Consider the following 27,079-nt stretch of genomic DNA (forward strand, 5'->3'; position numbering starts at 1 on the left):
CTCACTCATGAAGAATTACATGATCTCAAAGATCTCAGAGATGTTCTAGTCCAAATCATACATAAACATGAATGCTCCCTACAACACCCCCAACAAATGGTCATCTAGCCTTTGAAGAACTCTAGTGCAGAGGAAACTCTACTACCAAATCAGCTCACTCCATTTTGAGATAGCTCTCATTGTTGAGAAATTTTCCCTACATAAGTCCTAAATTTGCCCCTGTATTACTTCTGTCATTGTACCTGGTGTAATTCAGTCTTCAGCATCAAGCAGAATAAGTTTAATCCCTCTTCTATGTAACAGTCTCTCAAATACTTGAGGATAATCATTTTCCTTGAGTGTTTTAGAAGTGAAATATTATCTAATTCGTTCAGCCATTCTTCATATGGTATGATCTGCATCATCATATATGATTGACACTCTTATGGCAGCTCTTCAGTTTATCACTGTCCTTCCTAAAACATACAACTCATAAGTTAACACAATGCTTCAGATGTGATTTAACCAGAATAGAATAGCATGGATTTCCTGTCCTAAACCTAAATCTACTATATTAATACAGCCTGAAATTATAGATTCTGTGCCTTTCATATCATATGGTATATGTTGACCCATATTAAGCTTGTAGCCTACTAAAATATCAAGCATTTTTCAAATTAACTCATCTCAAGTCATACTTCCTCAATCTTGTATGTCATCAATGTAAGAAAATACTAGTTCACAAATTCCTACCAGTTATTCAAAGCTGTACCAATTCATCACTATAGTCTTGGAGATAGCTACCTTGGGTACTGATTGCTTAAATGAGTTAAGCATTCATTATTACTCATTTAATATGTGTCAAAGACAGAACCTGAACTCAAGTCTTCATGATTAAAAAGCCAGTCAACTTTGTTTCTTTTCAGTTCCACATTAACCATTCTTGTTTGGTCCTCTCCAGTTCAAAAATTATTCTCTTTAGCACAGAAAACAGAATAAAAATTGAGCAGCTCCATAGGACTGAATTTAATCAATCAAAATCACTGTATCATCTCAAACCAATGAATCCCTCTCTTGGCTCTTCCTTACAAAGCAAAGCAATTAGATTTGTGCACAGATACCGGTGCACATACACCCATGTACATACACACACACACAAATGCCATTGACAATAGTTTTCTGTTGGAAAAGAGCTTTGCTTTAGAATGGATTGGAAGCACCTAAACACACTGACAACCTGAATTGTATGCACAGACCAGCTTTCCATCATTCCATCTGGAAGCAATTGAAATGAGAATTGCCATGTTAAGTTGCCTCGTGGGGTGCTGTGAAAATGTTAGAGAGCTGAGAAAGTCCTTGAGGACAAGATGATGTGTATTATTTACAAATGAATGCAATCCATCTTAGCTACATTTTGCTGATGATTACTAAATTGTTCATTGTCAATTGAAATAAATTTAAATATAAATGAGCAAGAGTGACTAAGTAGTGATAAGAATGGTCAGGTTACATGTCAAAGACCCTGGGTTTGAGATCTGCCTCAGTTACATGGTCGTTTTATGGCCTTTGTCAAGTAACTTAACCTTTCAGTACCTCACTCATTGTTCTCAAGTGTAAAATGGAATGGGTTAGATTAAATTATAACTCAAGGGCTCTTTTAGTTCTAATGTTTTATGATTCTAAGTAGGAATTTTGGAAGCAGAGCTTCAAATAAGGAATTGTCATATGATCCTGAAAGTGAAAAGTCCCAATCATCACATTTAAGACTTTTTCTTCCTCCCACTAACAATCTATGATATCTTCTGGAACAAGTCTTTCAATCTTTCCTACACTTAAAATTCTCCTTACATAAAAATGGGTCTGGCTCAATATTTATTTGCTTTCCTCCCTTATAAGCAGAGGGGGGAATTCTCATTTCCAGTAACACAATAGTAATAAAGAGGTTAAAATTTCCTGAACAAGGAAATTTTCATCATCATCACCATCACTATCACTAATAACTCCATATGGAGGAACTGTAAGATAGGATGTCCTCATCCCATCTTAGAAATACTGTAATTTTCCATTATAGAAATGACTTCAATATCGCAAATAACAGAATCGTGACTTCACTAAAAGAATAAATAGATTGAACAGATGGCCCATGAGATTCGAAGATTTCATTTAAACCTAAATAGCTTTTTGATAATTTAATGAATGCAGTATGAAAAGTTATGAAAAACTTGGGCATGGAGATAGAATTCATTGTTTCCCCACTAGAATACCATTTCTTAATTATTTTTTTCATAGCAACAAAGAGGATAGTACCATTTGTGAATTCAAAATCCCATCAAAATAGTTTTAAAGCTTCAAATTTAATGAATAATACCTAATAGCCCTCTAGGATATGATGATGATATGAGAGTCTCCCGATTTTTGTGTCACTCCCCCCCCCCCCAAGAATTTGTGATCTTTCCTACAGATACAATTTCAGTAACAGTCCTTTCCTTAGCAGATAGCATCATAGAGTGAATTTGGAGTTAGAGGACCAGAATTCAAAAGCCATTTCTGCTATTTTCTCCCTTTGTGAGTTTAGGAGAGTCGTATAATCTGTATAATCTGTAGTTCCCAATTTTCTTAGTTGTTGAACATTTAATGTATTTTCTAATCCTTAATCTATCATTCTCTCCTCTCTCTCTTCCTCTATACTGTTCTTAAGTAGGAGGTCTTCAAGCAGTTGTCTTCAGTAAAACAAAAATAACTTTACTATATATGTGAAGAGTTATACAAATTTTTAAGCTCTGTGTAGGGGAGCAACATCAGGCACATTGAGTATATAGCAGAGTCAAATATTGACCACTATCAGAGTGATTTCTTCCACCAAGATCCTCAAATCATCAGCCAATTTATTCTAATCTTAGTCAGTCTCTCCTTGGCTATCCTGTCAGATTCCTTGTGAATTTGAATTCTCAATGGTATTCCTTCCTTTCTTACTTTGATGAATTTGTGATCTCATTAGTGGGAAAATTCCCTCTACTGGTGCAACTGCTTTGTCCCTAGACCTGTGAAAATCTTGTTATTGTTCTCCCATAAATACTCCATGGAGGATCCACCCAAAATGCTAAGGATCTTCCTCTGATTTTCTTAATAAATGAGGTTTTTTAAAAATGAAGCATCTGGGCTTTCTATTTGTAATCCTTTACTCCAAACATATGATCAGCCTTTTCCAGTAATACAGATCTATGAAAATGTCTTTTATACCATATCTCACATGTAAGTCATGATTATCAATATATTGAGGTCTATTTTCATCTACCATAAATTTCTCCATTTTCCTTTGGCTCATCTGCAATTTTGAGTTTTCTGGGATCTTGATGTTTTATGACTTATATTCATATATCATCACTGAAATAAAACATGATTTCAGAAAATATGGACTTCTGAAGGAAAGAGAATCATTGAAAATGTCAGTTTCCCAAATATAATACAGCCCATTCTCCTTTTCTTTAGCTTTTAATCCTACTCATTCATTAACTAAATGAATGCAATTCCCTTGTGCATATGTGTGTTTGTGCACACATTTAATGATATTGAGTATACTATCCCCTGGAAATTCTCAGAAATAAAAATAATCTTTCCTGGCAGTCAGCTATCATTATTGAAGAAGCAAAAATGACTGACGAGATCTTGAATGGTGTTTTTCATTTTGATGTTTTATAGGCTACCATAACGAAAAAAAAGTCCATTGATTTTTCTATTTATGAACTTCTCCATAGTTATAGAGGCTGGTCCTTTGTCTCTGGGGCCATAGATGAAGAATGATCATTTTGGTAAAGCTAGCCAGATATAGCTTTTGAGAGCTATGTATAAAAACGATGATAAGAAAGAGGAAGAGAAAAAAAAGAGAATTTATAATAACTAGCATTTTAAGTGCTTTAAGGTTGCAAAACACTTTATTAACATTTACTCTTTTTATCCTCAATATAACCCTGAGAAATAGGTACCTACTATTCACATTTTACAAATGAGAAAACTGAGACAGTAATATTTTCACTCTTTTTGTTACTCCTATTGTTTATCTGCTTGGTTTTTTCCCTTGTGATTTTTTTCCCTTTTGAATTGATTTTTCTTACACAGCATGGTGAATTTTGAAATATGTTCAGAAAAATGGTACATGTTTAACATATTAGATTGCTTGCCATCTTAGGGAGGAAGAGGTAAGGAAGGGAGGGAGAAAAATTTGGAACACAATGTTTTACAAATGCAAAAATTATATTTGCATGTACTTAGAAAAAAGCAAAATAATATTTTAAAAGGAAAAAAAAGAAAACTGGTACAGGCAAAGATTAAGTGATTTACCTAGGCTCGAACGACTAGTACTGGAAGAAGGATCTGAACTTAGCTCTTCCTGTGATACCAGTTTCAGGGCTCTATCACTATGTCCCCTGGCTACTACCATATCTATTCCACAATGAAACATGAGAAGAAATCTTGAGATAATGGAGTAATGCCTCCATCACCATGAGCATATCAAAGTCAAATTATTGGTTTATGATGTGAACATATATCTTTAAGCTCTTATTTAGTGTTTTAAGAATACAAATTCCCAATCAAAAGACCAAGTCAAAAATGCTTTAGACCCCTGAATTTCCTAACTGCAACTTCTGGCTTGCTTAAATGGTCATTTAGAAGAACAAGACTTCAAAAAAACAAGACAAAGAGAGGGAATAGTTGGTTATTGGCAATGACAGCTTGTGTAACACTCACTTAAAGCAAAAAAAAAAAAAGGCAGTAAGTCTATCATGTACATGGAGATGGGTAGAAACAAAATATACCTAATAGAAGAATACTGAGGAAGATGTAAAGATGTGACAAAAGAGGGTCAGATATTTCTGCTTTAAATAACAACTACCCTGGGATAACATCATACAGTTCTTGGTAAAAGGTAAGACATCCAAATGAGATTATTCAGCATTCTACTCATTCACATCCTGGCATTACCCTGAGGCTTGCATTCTTTTCCTCAAAAAAAAAAAGATTTTTCAAAGGTGCCACTTCCAACCCATTGCCCTAACATTGCCTTAATCAGGAGGAAAGTCCTTAATTCAGGGTGTTGGTAACATCTCTGCCTACCCAAATTCCTTAGATCTAGAAGTTAGGTTGGGTAGAAGGAGCTCTTCTTACTATGTTTCTATTGTCCTTTGCTATTTCCATTCTCATTTTCAATAAAAAATATTGTTTTAAAAAGAGAAATGAATATTGTTGTTTGAGGAGAATGTAAGATAGTATTTGAAGGACTGATTTTTAAAAATTAAATGACCTCCAATGCTTTCTCCAAAATTAGGTCTTAGATTATTTATTTCCATTGGGAGGAGAGAAAATGAAAGAGTTAAGACCAGGATATCATGAGACTACCCCCTTTCTATCATACATTGGCTAACAAGACTGTTGACTTTCAAGTCTATGACAGAAGTTGCTATCATCATTAGTTGAAAGAAATATAAGTTTCTTAAGGGCAGGAACTACTTCATTTGTGTCAAAATATCCTTATTGCCCAGTGAAGTGCCTGACAGATATCAGGGACTTTGTAATAAATGTTTATTCATTAGACAAAAGTGGAGATTATTTTGATAATATAAATAGAAATCATTCTGTGAATTGAGAACACCTGCTCAGAAGTTCAAATCACTGATTAAAAATATGGTATCTATAAAGCCAAATTGTTATTGGTTTTAAATCCCCCTAAAAGATAGAGAAGCTGAAAGAGGAAATAGGGCAAGTCTGATTTTCAGTTCCTTAAATTATTTGGTCATTATCATCAAACTTTTTTCTTTAGTAGGCTTTCTAAGTCAGTTGCATTGCCAACAGAAAGCTGCCTCCTGCCAAACATTCAAGCACTCAGAAATCTCACTTTAAACTTCTGATAAGTCAAACTCCAGATTTTCCCAAAGAACTCTATATTAACCAGGGTTTCTCTAAATGTGATCAAGGGTAGGGATGAGGGCAGTGTAGACCTTAGCTTTCTCTTGTTTCAAAATGCCCCTTTCACTAAAGATAGGTTTTGGGTGTTACATGTTCATCTTTGTAATTTTGCCTCCAAGTGAGTTATGAGTAAGAAATTAAGTGATCTCATTCTAACTAGAGAGTGGAATATTGGGGAGTGACCATGTAAACACTGAGGTAGAAATAACCACATTACTTACATTAATTCATCATAGAGAGACCACACAAAGAAAATGTTTTTAGAAAGAGATGTAGAATTTGACACATACTAGATCCCGTCAAAGCAATATACACAACCCAGATCTAACAATGAGAGAATACACTGATCTCAGTTCTTTCCTTGCATTTCAAATAACAATAACACAGATACTTGGAAAAGTTCCTAAACTAAATTGCATCTTGCACACCACAGATCTCTTTATCTCCTTTCTCAATTTTTCTTTCCCCTCCACTATCCACTTTAGCTCTTTAACCTCCTTCTTTCTTAACTGAATGTTAAGAAATTGTCAAGATAAGAGATAAAATATTGTCTGAAGAGACATAAATAGCTCTTACCACAATTGGGGAAGGTTCAGTCACAGAATTGCTATCAAATCCACCAGTCACATATTCCCCCTGCCAGCAACTGGAATATCAGCCCTGCAGAGAGTTACATTTGCTGCAAAGCCATAATCTGTGGATTAGAAGCAAATGCTCTGAGCTCCAAGCTGTTCATCCACCGGCAAGTTATCCAGGAATAAGGCATCACCAATGGAAGAATACAGTCATCATTATTTGAAAAATAAAAATCTGTACCCAGGAGGAGTTTAGAAAGGGAAGTTCCAGAAAAAAAAAGAGAGAAGAGAATGGAGAGATGACAGGTGGTGGTAGTGATGGGAAGGGGATGGGGGATGGGCAAATTACCAGCATGACAGATGTATTGACTCAATTCAAACAGTAAATAAGAGATGCTCAGTATAGAAGGAAAAGAACAATAGGCACAAGGAAAAGGAGAGATCAAGGCTTCCCCAGCTTTGGTGGTGGTTTTCTGCCATTTTAGGTTTGTGTTTCAGGTCTAATCCTTAGTATGACAGAAATCATTAATTGCTTTTACACTACCTGTCAGAAAAAAACAAGCTTTTTCCCTCAAGCTAAGGTACTAAGGATTACTTTCTTCCCCTAGTCAATATAGTGGGATTAAAGCAGGTTTCCCTTCAAGTCCCTTAGAATTTTAAAGATGTAAGCCCAATAAAGAGTTCTCAAAATAGCATAATCATTTCTTCCTTCTGAGACAGAACACCCCCAAGGTCATGCAACTCGACACCATCATTTTCTTTTTGGAATAGATTGTATAGGCCACATCATAATCAACATTATATCCCCCTGCCTAAAGTTGTCTCCCAACTTTTTTTTTAAACCTGTACTTCTATCAGCTGCTTATACAAATAACTCAAGAATAGCAAGTAAATACGCAGTCCAAACACAAATACAGAGCAAGAAACCAGTAGGCTGACTAGCACTCTCTTATTACTCTAACACATAAGCAACAATGATGAATGCCACCCCCTCTTTCACAATCTTAGGAGAACAAACCAATTTGTTTTTGAGATAGATTTCCAAGGAAGCCAATGAAGTTGAGTTACATAACACTGGTATTATTCCATCATAAATTTTAAAACATTCAAAGGTTCCCTTTTTCCTACTACATGAACTCCAACTTCCTTACCTTTTTGTATATTTAATTCAAAAAACTGAGTGCCAGTTCCCCAGGCAGAGAAGTCTCTGAATGTCTAGCTGCACCAGCCTCTGGAAACCTCAACACTGCCAATACCCCAAGGGAAAAAAGTTAATAACTCATGTCTTGTGAATGAAAAAGATAGTGCATTCATCCCTTGTGAACAAAAAGGAGGGAAGAAATCCCAAGAATAAATAGGAAAAAGACAAAGGGAGGGTGAAGATATGGAGTACACAATGTGCTAGATGAGTTCATGTTAGCACTTTGAGAGAATCTACAGAGAAACAAGAGATAAAAAGATGGAGAAAGTGCCAGCTGCTGTTATCAGGGCCAAGATAAAAGATATTGTAGCTACTTGATTCTGTTGAGAATAAAACTTTCCATCCTTCTCATTCTCCCTCTGTTCTCCCAAGCAAGAATGGTTCTATTGCAATGCTTGTCTCTGCTCTCTAAAGTTACATTTATAATTTTGCTTAACTATTTTTGAACTTGCCAATTACATTAAGTGATAAATCATTATTGTTTCTGTTCTGTGTACTTCATTGTTGTGAAAGGGAAGTCCAAAAAAGAAGAGGTGGAGGTTGCTATGTTAGCAACACAAATAGACAAAAGGACAAAAGTTTAGGCTTTCCATTAGGGGCTCAGGAGCTATAAGAAAGAGAATCTTATTGATGCTTAACATTTTTATAAACTTCCCAAACAGGGTAATAAATCATGTAAATTTAGGCCTCGTGATTCTCCATTGAATACAAAAGAAAAGAAACAGTAGCATTCTGTGAAGGAAACTTGGTAAGTAGGAAAACACCTCAGACAAATTTTTTCCTCCATTCTTTTCTCCCAATACAGTCACCAACTCCATATGACTTGGAAGAAAGAGGTTTAGGAAAAGATGATTCCAGATATATAAAGGTGGAAGTCATCCAAAGGGGATTAGTTAGTTTTCTGCAACCCTAAATACCTCTATCTCCAAATAGAGGGGAAATAGAGGGGAAAGGTAGAAACCAGAAACAGTGAAAGAGAGGAAGAGAAGAAGGATAAAACAGAGATAAAGAAAGAGAGACAAAGAGACCCACACAGAGAGAGCAAAGATCACTTATAAGGTTAAACTATTCAGACAAAGGGGCTGTCTAATTGCTCCTCTTATTTGCTAAGAGGCAGCCCTAGGAAATAGGAAGGATAAAAGATGGCTTCAATTTAATTTATTTTTAATCTTTTAAAAAAGATAAACAATGAAGGTAGTAGGATGTGAATATGTTTGCTTGTAGAACCTATGTGTCTTTCTAAGTGATATGTAGAAGTAAAAAAAAATGTAATTGAAAGATTATAACATACATATAGAGAAATTCGTTATTCCCTTTGCTTCATCACCCTTTATGAATCCTTATTTGCTCTTTCACCTTCCTCTGACTCACCTAACCTTGGAAAATAAAGTTTCTTTGAGCATGGGGAGAAATAGTTTCATTACTTTCTATCATATTCTTTCTCTTAAAAAAATCAGCTTGTGTACATGAAAGGATCTCATACACCTTCTTTCTATGTATAGATCTTGTCACACTCAGTATAAAGAAATTCCTCAATGGTTCAGACTGTCTTATTTTTCTTTTTTATCTCTCCAGCATCTTGTACTAATTAACTAATTAGATATTAACTAATTAGATATTTGACAAATATTTGTTAAAGAATAAATGAACAATTAAAAACAATATTTTATGAAATGAAGCCACTGAGTGGAGAAGATCTCAGATTCAAAAATAATGGATTGTGGTAGTAGAATTTACAATGATAAATCATGAATATGCTCACATCTTTAACCAAAGCTAACACCTGCTGTGGAGGCCAGATGGACCTATAGATTGCAAAGGTTAACTTGTCTCCTAGCAACTGTGTTTGCAGAACTCCAAGTGAAATCCAAGAGCAATAAGGTTTTTCTAATGCCCTCTAAAAGATGCATCTGATAAAAAAAATGGAATGAACTGCAAAATTTTTAATAGGTTCTAAATAGGGTAGGTAATGTTCACATTTTTTAAAAACTGGGAATTTTATATGACTGCAAGCTCAGCATTAGTTGGGTCTAAGCCAAGAAGGACAATATGACCCTAGGTTGCATTAAAAGACATATCAGGTGAAGAATAATGAATGGAATGGGCCCACTACCCATCCTTCATTTCTACCTTCATCAGACTACGTCTACTATGGATGCCATGGTTTACGAAGGACATGACAAACTGCACCATATCCAAAATAGGGCTATCAGAGTAATGAAAGGACTCAGATTCATACCATACAAGAACTAGTAAACAGAACTAAAGAAATAAAAAATTAATAGAACAAGGCTAGCAGGCTTGAAATATTTCATATACTGTCATGTAGAAGAAGGGTTCCTTCCTCTTTGGTTAACTTGGGCTCAGAAGCAAGAAGTAAGAGGAGTAGTAGAAGTTACAGAGATAATAATTTCAGCTCAATATATGGAAAATCTTCCTGACAATTTGAGCTATACAAAACTAGAGAGCAGGCTGCCTCAAAAGGGAGTAAGTTCTCAGTCTTCAGCAGTACCAATGACGACTACTTGCTGAGATGCTATAAAGATTTTTGTGCAAGTTAAGAGTTGATGCCTTTTCAGTTCTTTTCCCACTGTGAAATTTTGTGAATCTAACAAAAGTATCTAAGAAAAATAAAATAAAAATATTTGAAATTCAAAACTAAGAACCTGGACATCCAAGGAAGGGGAAAGAAATGGACATATGTACAAATATCTAAGGGTCTTTCACACCCAACACTAAAGGTGACCTCTGTGAGAATATTCAACCTATAGGGATGAATCCCTTTTTTCCTCAATGAATGTGTATACATAAAGCTAAGGACATTGCTAGAATTCACCCACTTCAACAACCATCCTGTTTACTGATAACTTGTCAAATTACAGGAAATAGAAGTATTGCACTTAGAATCAGAAAGACTTGAGTTCAAATGCTATTTCCAGTATTCACTGCCACTCCACACCAAGCATTTAATTTCTTTCTCTTAGTTTCCTCATCTGTTTTTATTCATTCTTCAGTTTGAAAGAGGATCAAGAGGAATTTAACCACTTTTTTTTAATACAGAAGGACATCATGAAGTAATGTCTTGATTTGCTCATGAATTGGATTAGGTGAGGTAGAAGAGCACAAATTCATCAGCCTCATTTCTCTTCCAGAGTTATCAAAGTCTAGTGGCAAGATAAAAGTCAAGATGACTGGAGATGGCCTGGAGTGTAGTGGATGACTTTGACCTCTGATGTCTGATCAAGCTCTAAGCACTCCATAGTACTTTAGCTACTTTGGCCATTGTACAATTGTTCTCATCCACACAGTGGGGAAGTCTTCACATGTTTTGTGAAGACTGTCTCTAACTCACTGACAGCTTTGAGGTCTGTTAATTCTCTTCAGCCTGGTTTAGCCTGTCTGTCACGATGGTTTTATCTAAGTATGACTGCTGCACATGCTACAGCTTCTTGGAGCCACAGGTGAAAATTAGGTGACCAGTTAGATACCAAACGTGGATAAGAAGCCTGAAAATGTCTCAGTGCTAGTTCTCTCTTAACAACTCATACATTTTTTCTGTAAAATAAAGTGGTTGAATTCAATGACCTCTAAGATTTCTGCCAACTCTAAATCTATGATCCTGTGAATCTTTCTTAGCCTAGTTCTACATTTCTAAAATTAGGATAATAAAGCCTACTTCAAAGAGTTGTTATAAAAATCAAATGAGATAACATAAGTAAATTTATCATCATCATCATCATCATTATTTTTCTTTGCTGTGCTCAGGGTAAACATCACCAAAAAACCCCACCAATTTGGGCAGCTACCATGTAGACACCAGATTCTTTTAGAGTGAATGAAGAAGTAGAGAAATTCTATGAAGTATTTGACAAGGTATTCCAAATCAAATCAAGGCATCTCAATAATCAATAACATCAATACAAAGAAAGCATAAGAGAAGAAGGGAAACATAACTTTTCAGCAAGTTTAGACTCGACTAAACCAGATTATTAAGAACATTTTAAAATAAAACTGGAAGCAAGACAACAAATCACCAGACTGGGGTAAATTTGTATATTTCTCTAACCAATTATTTTGTCATCAATACTAGTTAATGAATGGATGAATGGAAAGAATTTACTTAGCATTTACTGAGTGTGAAACATTGTGCTGAATTCTGAGGATACAAATACAAATATGAAACAGTCTCTACCCTCAAGGAGTTTGCATTTTAAAAAGCAAGATAACACCTGTAAGGAAATGGTGGGAGTAATGACTTAGGAAGTCACATTACAGCAGTCCATTGATGTATTCTTTCCAGAGGGCAAGAGAGCAGTAATTTGATTATAATTCTCAAATAAAGAAGTAGAAAAGGGCAAAGCTTATTGGGAGGATTCATTCCAAAGTAGAGTGGAAATGGACAAGATGAAGATGAAGGCACATGGTCTCAAGTAGTTCAGAAGTGTGTGGATAGAAATACATTTGGGACCAATATCTCAGTCACTATTGTACTTTATAAGGAAGCAAAAATAGCATGGAAAAAAGAAAAACATAGGAAAAAAAGAAGTTAATGCTAAATATAATACAAGTTTGATAGAAGTTAGTCCTCAAATTCTCTTTAAAATAGGAAGATATTGAACAATTGAGGAAATAATTCAGTGGATAGTATTACTACCTTCTTTCCCAAAAAGATGATCAAAAGAACATCGATATCTACCATTCCACATTCTTACTTCCTCATCTCTATAAAATGTTGAAGAGAATGATCTGATTTAAAATTTGATGCATTATAAAAAAGAGAGAAGTATCTTCACAAAACTTACTGAGTATTACAGAGAATGCAAGATTTCACTATATTTGTTATTGGTCATTTTTAAAAAGTATTTGATACAGCAGGATAGGCTATTGCCTACTTTGTATAGAATGAGAATATTGAAGCACACACAGAGATTTACTATATATTGCTTAATGAATCAATAATGGGCTCTTAGTCGCCCAATTCTCATTTCAGCATCTCAACCAATTCCAAAATTTGCTGCTTAACTATAACAATTGCATTTTTGACATTGTAGCCAATTTCCTAAAGTGATATCATAGCTTCTCCTTGTAGAAAACTAGTGGCACTGACCCTTTATTCGCAGATCATTTTCATCTGCTTGAATAACCAATAGAATGATGGAATAGGTTGAAGTTATTGTACTTTTGTAATAGCCAGTCTTCTCCTAGTTCTATGGGGAAAATGCAATATTACAGTTTTAGGATTAGAAGGGATCTAAGAGCCATATGGTCCAGCTCCCTAATTTTATACATAAGAAGATTGAATCCCAGAGAGTTTAAGTGATTTGCTCACATTCACTCAGTTAGTAAATAACAAAGCTGATATTTGAACCCAAGTTTTTTGAGTCCAAATCCAGGTCCAAAGTGTGTGTTGCTGGGTTTGTTTGTTTGTTTTTCCTACTATGCCATACTGCTTTAATTGGGGAAAGGAACTTAATGCATCTGTGGAAAACCAAGAACTGGTTTGTTTGGTTTTTTTCTTCTTCACCTGTGTCTATGATAAAGCTTCCTGCCATAAAAGGTCTACTATGTTAAGATGCCTCATCATGAGATGAAGGCAACCATTGATTGTGGAATTTACACTTTGACAGATTCTAACAAGCTAGAAAGATAGGGCCCAGAAATGGACTGCTTTTCATTCAAGAACCAATCTGCCTATCCCCCTATATCTAGAAAGATTTAGCACAAGTAGGTTAGCTAACAGGAGATGAATTCGAAGATGGAGGGGAGGGTAGAACAACAAAAAACTCATGAAGACTGTCTATCAAGGCATAAAGGGATTACAATCAAAATAAGTGAAAGGAAATCACACACCTTGAAATCACAGAGCTTTTGAAATCCCAATCACTCCTCAGCCTCTCCCAGGTATATCCCTAAGCATGCTGCATAAAAGAGTTAGGAGCAATATATACAAAGTGTTGACCCATAAAGAACTAATAGGAACAGCATTCTTCCTGGTTCTGTTTTCTTTCCTCTGATTTGACCCTTTTCTGCTCCTTGGCAGAATATTAGATAATCAAGACAGCAATATGAAAAGTGACCTTCTCAGGGTCCATATCTAGCAGAACTCATCATACATCGAACAAGCAAATTAATTAACAGAAAACTGGGAAAAGCAATGAACTTGGGCAGCTAGTTGACACAGTGGATAGAGCACTGAGCCTGGAGTCAGGAAAGACCTGAATTCAAATATGGCCTCAGACCCTTATTAGCAGTGTGACTCTGAACAAACCACTTCACAACTGTTTGCCTCAGTTTCTTCATCTGTAAAATGAGCTAGAGAAGGAAATAGCAAACCACTTCAATATTTTTTACCAAGAAAACCCCAAATGGGATCAAATTAGGTGATATATTATTACCTAATTTTATCAGGTAAATGAATGAAGTTAAGGGATTTGAATTGTCTTATCCAGGATCACAAAGAAGAGCTGGGGCTGGGGTCTTCTGCCTCCAAGTTCATTTTGTTGTTGTTGAGTCATTTCAGTTCTCTCACCTAACTTGTAACCTATAACAAATTTCTATAGAACTTTTCGGATTATTTTCACAAGTCCCCTATTGGGTAAGTAGCATGAGTACTAATTGATTCAGAATTCTTGGGCAAAAGTACAAAACTTGATTTTACAGAAGAAAAATTAAGGAACAAGGGTGTTGTGATGAAAATAGTTTGTAAACCTTAAAGAGATGTTTAAATTTGAGTTATTATTGTAAAGCTATAAATAACAATTAAAGCATTATATACCAAATAAATGGTACCGAACTTAAGTACTAAAGTTAAATGGAAAGGATCAATGTAGACTGTGGTAATTGGAAGAAACCTTCCAGAAGGTGAGACTGGAATTGAGCACTAAAGAAAGGATAGAATTTAAATAAGCAGAAAGGAGAGCATTGCAGGGAGGAAAAACAGGATTAGTAAAGGTATTTGAAAGTAGAAATGTACATGCCTTTTTCAGGATAGAATGGGCAATAATTCACATTTGACTGTCAAGGAAAAAGGGGACCAGGTAGAAACAACAAATTTGTTTCCATCCTCACGTCTATCCACCATCTATGAGCAAAATATGACCAATGAAGTAAATGGCAATGGAGAACCATTTCAGCTAGAGAGAATGGTTCATGCCTGGAAACAATCGAAGGTTGGCATAAGAATGTTCTGGATGAGAATGTGGATGGTTCTGGATACCATGGAAAATATTGTATAGGCATCAGCAAATTAGCTTGAATTTGTAAATCCATGTGCTCAGAAAAACCAAATGCTCTTTTTTTTCAATCAAGACAAATACAAGTTCTATTAATTTAGGAAGTCATTGAGAGGTTTTAAGAAGGAAGAAATTGGTAATCTTAGCCTTCAGATAAACAGTACAGTAGTAGGGAGGTCCAAGGTTGTCTGGAAGAAGACACAAAACTCAATATGAGTATATTTAGAAGTAGGATGGATTTTTTTTTCAAGGACTACCAGAATAACTCAAGAATTCAGCAACTCTCTGAGGGTATTCATGAACCTCCCTCTTCCTGCCTTCAGATATTTTGGATTTCAGAAAGCTTGCTGAGTGGGAGACACCTACTTCTTGGATTCTGAAGAATTTTCTACCCTGATTCTTCTTGGAGTTACAAGACAGAGAAGTCTCCAAAAGTGGCTACATGCCAAGGACTTACAGTAGAAATGACCACCAGAAAAATAGAACTAAGATGAGGAAAATTATGTGAACTTTTCTTATGAGGAAGAATCTTGAAATGATTTATAAGAACCATATACTTTAATAGAAAGATAAGTTAATAACTTTAGATTCCAGGATTGATATACACTTGTTATGCTCACGTTTATTTAATTAATACTAGCTGCTGTTCCCAATGATCATATCACAAAATGTTATTTTAGGAATAGGCATAAAGGAATATATGCTCATATGACATGTTATCAGATTTGAAGATGACATAAAGCAGGAAGAAATAACTAAACTGAGAAAGGACAAAGTTATGATCCATCAGATTTACAGGTTAGATAATTAGACTAAGTCTAAGATAAAAAATAACAGGGATAAAATTTAAAGATTTATCTAGTTCAGAATATCAGATTCACAAATACAAGATGGATGGGGCATAGTTTAATAGCAATTGGTTAGAAAAAGATTTAAAGGTTTTAGTGAAATGCAAGTTCAATATAGGTTGAAAATGAGATATGGCAGCTAAAAAAATTAAGATCATCTTAGGGCTCTATTAAGTAAGGCATAGCTTCCTAGATTAGGAGAGTCACAATCCCTCTGCCCTCTGCACTATGTCCTGATATAATCATCTCTGTAGTATTAGGTTCAATTCTAGATGCAATATTAATAAACTGGATACATCTAGATGAGGGCAATCATAATAGTTTTGGGTCTTGAGTTCATGCTATATAAAAATTGGCTGAAGAAAATCAGATGTTTAGTCTGGATAACATCTAGGGAGATACAGTAGCCATATTCATAGTTGATCATGAAGCAATCTTATTGCTGTGTATGTTTTAATGATTGTGCTTGTTTCATTCAGCATCAATTCACGTAAATCTTTCCAGGCTTTTCCAGCCCATTCATTATTTTCTATAGAACAATAATATTCTATTACTCTCAAAAATCCTAATTTATTCAGTCATTTCCCACTTGATGGGCATTCACTCATTTCCCAATTCTTTGCAACCACAAAAAGAGCTACTACAAACATTTTTGCACATATGGGTCCTTTTCTTTCTTTTATGATCTCTTTGGATACAGACGCAGTAGCGGCACTGCTGGATCAAAGGGTATACACAGTTTGATAGCCCTTTGGGCATAATTCCAAATTGCTCTCCAGAATGGTTGGATCATTTCACAACTCCACCACCAATGCATTAGTATCCCGGTTTTCCTACATCCCCTCCAATATTTATCATCATTTTTTCCTATCATCTTTAGCCAATCTAATAGGAATGAGGTGATATCTCAGAGTTGTTTTAATTTGGATTTCTGTAATTCTATAAATATTAATCTGGAATCAGAGTATTGAATGGATTGCAGTGGAGAGAAAATGAAAGTAGGAAAACCAATTAGAAATAATAACTGTATTATGAATTATCCAGAAAAGAAAAGGACAAAACTCATTGTGATTCATCTGTTGCATCCCATACAATCAATGGTGTTGATTTTCTTTTTCTTTAGTAAAACTTATTTGGAGCACATTGTGATTAAGCTACTTGCAAATAAGAAGATGACCTTATCAACTCATTATACTATTGTCCATTGCAGAGATCACCCCAGATGCCTGAGTGAGGGGAGCCAATGATGCAATTGTCATAAAAAGGAAAAATAACCTGGGGCCGCCAAGTGATAGGTATCTGACAGACAGGTTACATTTTTCCCCCAAAAAGCTTTGTATACCACACTAGGCTGATAGAACAGACAAGGCCTGGAGTTTAAAATGACCTAATCCCCAAAGCTGTATAAAGCAGACAAAGAGGATTACCCCTCAAAAGGGAATTATAGGCTAAATATAGAACCCATTCTTCCTTTAAAGTCATCTCATCCATTTGACTCTATCAAGCACTTTATTTGGTTTTCAAATTTTAAGCATGGACATTTGAATATGAGAAATCCCCTATACTTTCTTTGGCAAGTACTCTCTACTTATACCCACCTCTGTCCAAGCCCCAACCTCAGTGTTGAAGAGTATCAATAACTTTTTCAAGACAATCTGCCAGTTTCCCCATTATCTTAGAAGGGTTTTGAATAGGTTGTCTATTCCTACCTCCTCATTTTACCTATGAGAAAACTGGGGCCTAGACTTGTGTAATGACTAGTCCATGATCACTCTGACAATTAGTAAAAGACTCAAAATTCAAACCCAGCTCCTCTATTACAAATTCAATATTCTCAGCAACAAACCACAGGGCCTTTCTAGTTTTCCCAACCCTTAAGCACACCATCTCTCAAGAATTCTCTCTCTGAGCCATGATTTCTTCTGGTTCAGAGCTCCCTTCCCCTGATTCATTTATTTTGCTCTCAGAACATGGAAATGTCTGCCCCACTCATTTTATACTGATGCTATGAGTATCTAATTTCTATAATGTTTTATAATGTTTCTTAAGAAGTTTTATATGCACATGTGTTTCAAAGTATTTCTAGATACTATAGTAATCTGCAGGACTTATTTGTCCTCTTTCTCTCAGTCCCTATTGCCAAAATCAAATCAGATTTCTATTTTTCAGGTCCACATACAGCCATGGCATTTGATGGAACTATATGACTATGCCAATCCTACTGATAGTGGCAGTGCAGAGAGTGGTGGGAATTCCCTTCTAGTCAGGTTCAATGTGAAAGAATTCATGAATGCAAAATATCAGCGGCAAAAAAGGAAATTAATTGGCACTGAGAAGAGGGTCTCTTCACAGCGGACAGGAGTCCTGGCAGACAGCTATGGCAAGGAGCAAAGCCTACTACATAGGACTGCTGCAAAAATATGGAGTTTAGAACTATCCTTTATAGGAGTCTGAGGCTAAAGCTCCCAGTTGAAAAGAAAGCCAATGTCCCCCAGACCTAGATACTTGGAGTTTCAAGCCACTCAGTATCAGACCCAGATCTCCCAATTGAATGAAAATTACTTGGAAGCTTCCTGAATGGGGATCTGCTATCCAAAAGATCAATGGGGGAGGAGGGTTGATTTGCCTTAGAAAAGCCCAGCCTGGGAAGTATGCTCTCTCATAGACTTTACAGAGTCATTATTTTACACATTAAAGGGGACACAGTTTCACCACCACCACCCTCCATCCTCACCCCCCCACCCACCCATCCAGTCACCATCATTCATAGAACCATTTTAAAAGGAGCCATGGTGAATCAGATGGATTAAATTTTTAGACTCATATAGTTCAAGCCTGAGCATAGAAATTCAGACTAAGTCACTGCTAAGTTTCATAGCATACAACCTGTCAGAGCTAAAATAGAATTTAAAGGTCATCACTTCAACCCACTTTATATAGCTGATAAAGAAGTTAAAACCTAGAGAAAGGAATAATTTGCTCAAAGGAATGTGGTGATTGGTACAGCCACAAGTAGAAATCAGTTTTCCCAACTCCTCTTCAAATGTTTTTTCTCACTGAGCCACTGTGTCAATCCCCTGCCAGACAGAATCATATGCTATAAAGGAAAGAGGATTGAGATTAGGGTCAAAGAATATGACTACTGCTCAGGTCTGCCATCTGTGAGACCTTAAATAAGTCACTTCTCTGAATCTTCATGGCCTCATTTACAAATTGAACTGGTAGAACCAGATAACATTTACAATCCCTTCTAACTTTAAATTTATGCTTCTATAATTTCACAAAAAAAAATTTCAAGGTGGCTACAAACTTGGTTCTCAAGATATAGAGCAAGTACCTTTTTATCACAGCAAATTTATCATCCAGAATATGTCAGAATTTCTGATGGAAACTTGCATTTCCATCCTTAAAAATTAAAAGATCTGTAGCTACTATAAACCAGTCTCTCAGGTTTGGAATCTGTCATCTCTGACTCCTTCTCCCTCACCCGGTAGAGAGGTTAATCACTTCTTATGGTCAATCACCAGTTCTGTTGATTTTTTTTCCTTTACAAAGGCTCTCATAAAATTCTCTTGTTTTTCTTCCCATGGCTACTACTCTATCTACCTCAGATCTTTATCACCCCATGACAAGAGTAGCTTCTTAACAAGATCTCTGCCACTAAGCTCCTCTACTATCCCTATACCATTTACCTTGCACATAGCTCTATCTATAACATAGAGTTGACAAGAAGAGCAAATGAGATGCCATATGTGAATTCACTTTGCAAACTTGACAAAGTACTGTACGAGATTCTGATGGGTGTGATTTGTTCAAGGACCTTCTAATTATTTGTATCAAGTGTGGAACAAAAAGAAAACTAAAAGAAGCTCACCAGAAGTGTTTGCTATAGTCAAAGGCAATGGCCAGCTCAGTATCTAAATGTAAAAGTTTATCATTAGTATACTTTATAATCATGTCACTTGCTTGCTTGCAAATTATCAATGGTTCATTATGACTTACAGGATAATATTCACATACTGACATTAAAGATTCTCCACAATCTAACCTCCAATATCTCATTAACCTTTAACAAAACTCCTCTTGTTCAGCTAAAGTTGCTTTCTCGGAGTCTATGAAACAAGGTTTTATGTTTTTCTGCTTCTGTATATATGCTTATTCCAACCCTGCTGAGTGAAATGATCTCCTCTTTTCTCTCTGCCTAACCAAATATTTTCCATCCTCTCATACCCTACACCTCCATGAAATTTTTCTGATCTAAATTATTAAAATTAAAGTATCAGTCAATTGACAATACATGTTGTAGGACAAGAGTTTAGGCTCCCAAAGCAAAATATATTTAGATGGCATGAATCATTTTTCATTTCTTCTAGCTGAACATTGTTAACTGTCACATTGTTAACTGTCACTTTTTTCCACTACTTTTTCACACCCTTTAGCTAAAATGATATCTCACCTGTCCAACTTGTTAAATAGAGGCCCTTTAAACACACTGCAAAACTTTTTTTAAATGGCCCTTTTTCTCCCATTGTCAAATGCTGAAGAAAGAAGTCTCCTACAAAGAAAAATGTTCCTTGCTATTTCCAGAGTGTTAGGATACAGTGTTATAATAAACTCATGAACAGTCTCAGTCTATATCTAAAGAAACAAAAATAGAAAATCTCCTGTTTGAAGTTTCAAAAGAATTCCCTTACAAATTGGGACTTCAATTTCATCTCATGGGCAGAGATAGTGTCATTTTATCTCTTAAACCTAGCAGAGAAACACAGGAAACAAATAGGAGCCAGCTGTGGAAGTCTTAGTCATAGTTCAGAAATGACTATAGGAAAAAAGAAAAAGAAAAACAGATTCACAAGAAATATAGCTTGAAAATGCTTTGGAGAACATTTGATCCAAACCTCTTATTTTATATACAAGAAGAATGCAATTCAGAGAGGTCAAGGGATCATAGATTTAGAGCTCAAAAGGCAGATCTTAATGATTCATTTGTTCTGACTCTCAGATTCTACTGAGAAAGCTAATGCCCAGAAAAGTAAAGTAAAATACACTAAATCACACAGCAAGTATTAATATGACCAGGATTCAAAAAGTGTTCTCCAACTCCAAAACTAGGGTTCTTTCCTCTGTACTACACTACATCTTTGTCACCCCTGGTTTATATTCTTCAAAAGCATACTATTTGGAAAAATTTCTAAAGAGCTTCTAGAAGTGACAGCCGGTGTAAAATGTAGTCAGTATTCTATGGGCCTGGGTTTAGTCTTTAAAGAGCACACTGAGTAGACTGGCTGCATTTTTGCTGAAGAGTGGAATATGTTCCCTAAACCCTAAATGGTTTGAACTGCTGCTACATTAGCAGTCTTCTCTCTCCTTGTGCTCCATCACAGCAAGTCAGATCAATCAGGTGCTCTGCCTAATGGTTCTCAAATTCCAGCTACAGGGAACCAGAGACAGGCTGTTGTTTTCTAAATACCATCACTGTTACCATCATCTCACTCCCTTCCCCCCATCTCATTTGTGAAATTTCTTATCTATCTTATTAAAAGCCCTTCTCTTCAGGCTGGGGATGGGGGTGGGGGGTTGGGAGGAAGTTGAGGGGGAGGGTTAATGGTTATTGTAATAGATTGGGACAAGTCCCCTGATAAAAAGATATAATTCTAAAATTAAATGAAACACTCATAAACAAACCATTCAACAGCTAACAAAAAGTTTACTTATCTATATAATAGAAAAGATATTCATAAACTGACAATGCTTCTCTTGGCCTCCATATGGAAAAATATCTTTTCAGTAGAGCAATGTGATGACTTCAGATGAGCAATGTGTAGCCTAGGACATCCAACTCTAAATGGGTGGGCCTTTTTATGTCCTTAGGTGACCTGGAAGGTACTTCAGAACAGCCCTAGGCCATCAAGAAGAGGCAGCAAAAAAAGATGTGATTTAGGTCTTAGAACCCCAGATCATTCAAGTGTGTTAGGGACAGATTTATCTTTGAGGGAAAGAATTAGTCTTGCCTATTTGGCCCATAGAATAGATAACCCTGATAGATAGTGATCTGGTCACAGGTACTTTATTATTTTGGCTTAAAAATATACTACACAAAAAATTAAATATATATATATATATATACACATACACACATACACATATATATATATAACATATTAATTTCTAAGCCCTAATTCGAATTCCAATCCGCATCAGTCAATTCACTCCAGATCTAGAGTCCAAAATCCACCTGCTTCAGAAAGCCTTCTCAGATTAAATCCACATGACTTTAATCCTCAATAAACCTAGATTATATAACAACATGAAAAACAGAAAATGTACATACATAAAAATGTTTCAATAACTGCCAAGTCAGACATCAAGAAAAACAAAGTAACTTATAACACTGTCAATTCTAGGTTGCCTTCTGTCTGTCTCAGTCCTATACAACACACCATCTCCCATCTCTATGTCCTCCATACCTCTACTTCACTGTATTTCTTTCTTGCTTTAAAAGACAGCTGGGGTATCTAGGTGCTACAAGTGTTAGTCCTTGAATCAGAAAAACTTCTCTTCCAAATTTCAAATTTGACCTCAGATCCTTACTAGCTATGTGACCTAGAGCAAGTCACTTAATCCTGTTTGCCTCCATCTTTTCATGTGTAAATTGAGCTGGAGAAGGAAATGGCAAACCCTTCTTGACCAAGAAAATCCCAAATAGGATCACAAAGAGTCAGATCTGAGTTTATGAAACCTACCTGATCTTCCAACTATGAATACTTTACCTCTCAAGTTCCTTGTATTTAAGTATTTTGTATGGATTTTTAAATCGTTTTATGCTATATATACTTTATACACACACACACACACACACACACACACACATATATACTATCTGTAGTATATTTTTAACTCACTCTAGTATAATTTAGTATAGTATATTTTAAAATCACTTTAGTATATTTAATGTAGCACATTTTAAAATCATTTTATATTTAAGCAGTATATACTTTATATTTATTATAAACCATTCAACATTCTATTATTAAAATGGAAGCTCCTTGCAGATAAGACATAATTCATTCTTTGTGCTTATATCCCCACTATCAAGCATACAGTCTGGCATACTACAATGTTTAATAAATGCTCATTGATTGATTGATCACAATCAATTAATGAGTTATTAGTTGAAACTCTTCCTAGCTCAATGGATAGTGACTACAGTATTTGGAAGGCCTCAGAATAGCTTCTCTCTTGCATGAAGTGGTGCATTACACTCAATTATACTGCCATATATGCTCCTGACCACAATACTCTTAGATGTAAACAGAGGGAGGTCTTTAACACTCACTTACTATCTTTCTTTTCTTCTCCCTCTCCCTCCATCTCTCTCCTTCCTCAAATATCTGCGGTCAAATAAAATTTAATTATTACCATTGTGGAACTTATAGTCTAATAGAGTGGTTAGACAAAAAAAGATATAACCATATGATTATGTCTGATTTCATCAGCATACACTTTCTCCTCTAATACAGATAGTAACTCTTCTATGACCTAGTAGGAGATATCCTAGAGTTATTGTGATTAAAAATTCATCACTTTATAACCATTCTCAACCTTAATTAGGTTAGTTCCCACATAGAAAACATGGAGCCTATCAACAAGCCCATGATGTCCTACAAATAATCATATTTCTAGGTATCTGTGATTCTTCAAGAAGCTGTAATTCCATGATATGTGGGATCTACTTATTCCTTATCTATGACATTCTATCTCCTATCTCTATCCCTTTGCAGAAACAATCCCTCAAGTCTGAATTTCACTCCCTCTTCCCCCATGTCGTTTGAAATTATTTTTTCCCTTCCTTTATCTCCTACAAGAAGCTTTTCTTCATCCTTCTCCCATTAGCTTTTTTAAAAAAATTATTTTCATTGTTTTAGATATACCTTGTATTTAATTACCAACATACATAATACCATCTTCCCCCTCCTCTCCTGAAGGCAGGAATTGTTATATTTTTGTCTTTGTGTTCTTTTGTCTTATATAAAGTAGATACTTAAATATTCATTGAGTTGACTTCATTTAGAGATTATTTGGAAGGAAATAATAACATGAGGACCAAGAAATCAGAAGCCCCAAAAGCACAAGGTTCACCTTACTTTTTCCAATAACTGGACACAACAATAAAACATTTAATAAACAACTAATGGATATCTAGAATTTTGATAGATACAAAATTTAGTTGGTATGGTCCTTGCCCTCAAAGACACCAACACAAATAGATGTCATGATAGAGCAAATTAAATTCATTAAAGAATTGCAAAACAAATTGTTATGAGGTATAAGACTAGATTATCATCAACTGGTTAGGATCAGCGAAAATCCCTGATAAAGATAGTACTGAATTAGTAAGGTAGTACTTGAAGGAGACACAAGAATTCAACAAGTGTAGGAATCAGGGAAATCTCTTATATTATTATATTATAACACTCTCATTCGTAATTATCTAATGCACTTTGATAATTCAGTAGACTAATGATTTCACTTAATTCCTTTTACTAGTAGGGAATTCCTTTTACTAGTACAGGAAAAAAAAAATTTCATGTCTTCTTATCCCAGGCAAGTTTAATTTCCTCATGACTATATGTTTGGTGACTAGCAGATGAAGGCAGACTTAAATATAGAACTAAAAGTCCCAGTAGATGAAAGAACTTTCAGATCAATACCTAACATGACCCTTATATACTCTTCAAGTGGACCCTCCCTATGAGGAAATTTTGCTCACCCAGAAGTCTACACCTGCTTTCTTGCCACCCACATTGAGGGAATTCCTTATTAAATGGAGCATATATTGTGATTGTACAATATCTTGACCCAATTCTTATCCTATTATACTCCCCTAACCAAATGCTTTTCAGCTTTGTGCAAAAACAATGTCCTCCAACATGATATTTTGCAAATGAACTAGAACCTAAATAGACTTTGCCTTTTGTTGACATATATTTCCACTTGGCAAAAAGATCAAAGTTTTTTAGACCAAAGTGATTTCTTGGCTCGTTTAGCGGCCTCATTGCAACAATTATTTGAAATCAGTAATGCTTTTCTAAGAAATGTTTAAAACCAATGTCTTTGCTCTTATCAATCCCCGCCCCCATTTTTAAGAATCCGTAGCTAATTTAAATAGGTTAGTGTAACTACACTTAGTGTCTTCTCATCTTTATGCTTTCTTCCAACTTTGTATAGATTTAATCTTTGCTCTAATTAGATGATGATATTATTATATATAAACAGCTGATTTACATATTTATTAGTTCTGTTTTGTGTCTGGGATTTAGATATTTAGATGTTTATTAATTATTATTTTGTGACTCTTAGAATATAAGTAATATTATGGAAAGACCTTAACTTGAAAAAGGCCAAGGTCTCCCACTGCATCCCGGGTCTTCTTAGTAAATCTAATCTGTGTATTGCCACAGGACTTAGATAGCTCTGGAGATGAAATCAATGCTGGTGATCTTGCATAGCCCTCCCTCACTTTAATCCAATTCACTAGCAAGTCATGGCATCACTTTCCTCATGACATGATACTTTTTGAGAATAAAGGACAAACAAACATCAATATTATATTTGTGATCTTTCATTCTTATCACAACCAATATATTCTACTTCTCTTCCTGAAAAAAATTGTGATACTTAAATGTGAAATTTCTGAATACTTCCTAAGCCTTTAATTTCTTTCATTTATTAATCTCGGATCTTCCTCTTTTCCCCTACAAAATGGAAAAAAAACCCTTTTTTGTTGTTGTCATAAATATTCATTTCTCCACCTCCACTCATTCTGTGTTTGAAGGTTCCAAAAATATTGTTGTAAAAGTGGAATTGATAGATATTAGATAAGAAAAACAAAGGAAAGGAAGAGTCAAAGCAACCTCATGAAGGTACTAAACAGTCTTAATAATCTTAATAAATAAATATGCTTAATAAATATCTTTTAAACTAAATTGAATTGAATTGAAAAGGGGGGTGGGAAGTGTAAGAGAAAACCTAGGATAATGTATTTGAAAATCAAGGGATCTGAAATTAATATGTAGAAATAGAGTGGAGTCCAAAGATGTAGGAGAGAAGCTAATAAAAATTCTTGATCTAGGATCAGGGAGAACAGAACGCTGACTAAAATAGCAATTTCAACCAAATCCAAAAATTGAAACTAAAACCATCTAAAAAAGGGCTTTGCTTTCCTTGACAAAGTAAACTAAGACAAATAACTTAGCGTCATTCATTATTCCTCTGAATTTTATAATTTTGAATTGTAAAATTTAACTTTACCTAATTTATTACATCTGACTAAAAAAGACATACAATTTACACTAAGTAATTAACAATGATAAAGAGCCAGATTGAAATCAAGGATCTGAATCTAAATAAATTTCTCTTTATACAAAAAACCAAAGGATAAATATCTAAATTCTTCCCTTATTAACTCTCAGTTCTAATTTATAGGATTTTTTTTATCCGTGGTTTGTTGACCAAAAGTCACTATAACTTCATTTCAAAGTATATTCAAACTAACCAAAAAAAAAGTGATCTCATTCCATCTTATTTTTAGGAACACTATTTTGTATTATATTAGATAGTGAGACAGCTAGTTGGTAGATTGAATAGAATATCAGATTTGAAGTCAGGAATACTCATGTTCCTGAGTTCAAAACCTGCATCCAGACATTTACAAGTTGTATGAACCAGATCAAGTCACTTAACACTTTACCTTAATTTCCTTATTTGTAAAATGAGCTGGAGAAGGAAATGGAAAATTATTTCAGTTTCTTTACCAAGAAAAACCCAAGTAGGATCATGAAGAGTCAAACATGACTGAAATGACTGAATGACAATAATATATATTATGTTATGTTATATTGCATTATGCTATATTTATATTATCAAACTAAATGACTCAGACTAAAGTTAAGAAATGATTTGAATATAATATAAGCTTTAAGGAAATGTTTATGTTTATAGCTTATTTTATGGTTACATTATATTTAAACAGTTGGCCATAAATTCAACATTCTGGAACATTCTTTTATGCAAACAGAGACAAGGGAGTCATCTCTGGAAGAAGACAGAGCTTATTCTTCTATAGCCCTGCCATACTATAGACATAAAATGAGTGAAATCTTTTCATCTTCTGAGGTTACAAGGTACTATGAGATTGAAGTGATATGCAACTATTTATGAAGAGGAGGGGAAGAGCTAATAAGTTATCTATGAACTAATCAGAATTTTTATAAATGATAATTC

The 27,079-nt window shown here is 34.9% G+C and overlaps 1 protein-coding gene across 6 annotated transcripts in view; it reads right to left on the reverse strand.

Annotated features, from left to right (window-relative positions):
- Positions 1-27,079, reverse strand: part of SV2B (synaptic vesicle glycoprotein 2B) — a 171,391-nt gene that overhangs the window by 138,917 nt on the left and 5,395 nt on the right. The window contains exon 1 of one of the 6 annotated variants that reach the window (XM_031955545.1): positions 7,667-7,861. The exons of 4 other annotated variants lie outside the window; for them this stretch is intronic. The gene's annotated coding sequence lies outside the window, so the exon portion shown is untranslated. Of the gene's footprint in view, positions 1-6,516; positions 6,758-7,666; positions 7,862-27,079 lie in introns of those variants that run through there. One more of the 6 variants, XM_031955546.1, reaches the window with a different exon arrangement.

This window comes from Sarcophilus harrisii, chromosome 2, assembly GCF_902635505.1.
Source record: "Sarcophilus harrisii chromosome 2, mSarHar1.11, whole genome shotgun sequence".
Classification (NCBI taxonomy): domain Eukaryota; kingdom Metazoa; phylum Chordata; class Mammalia; order Dasyuromorphia; family Dasyuridae; genus Sarcophilus; species Sarcophilus harrisii.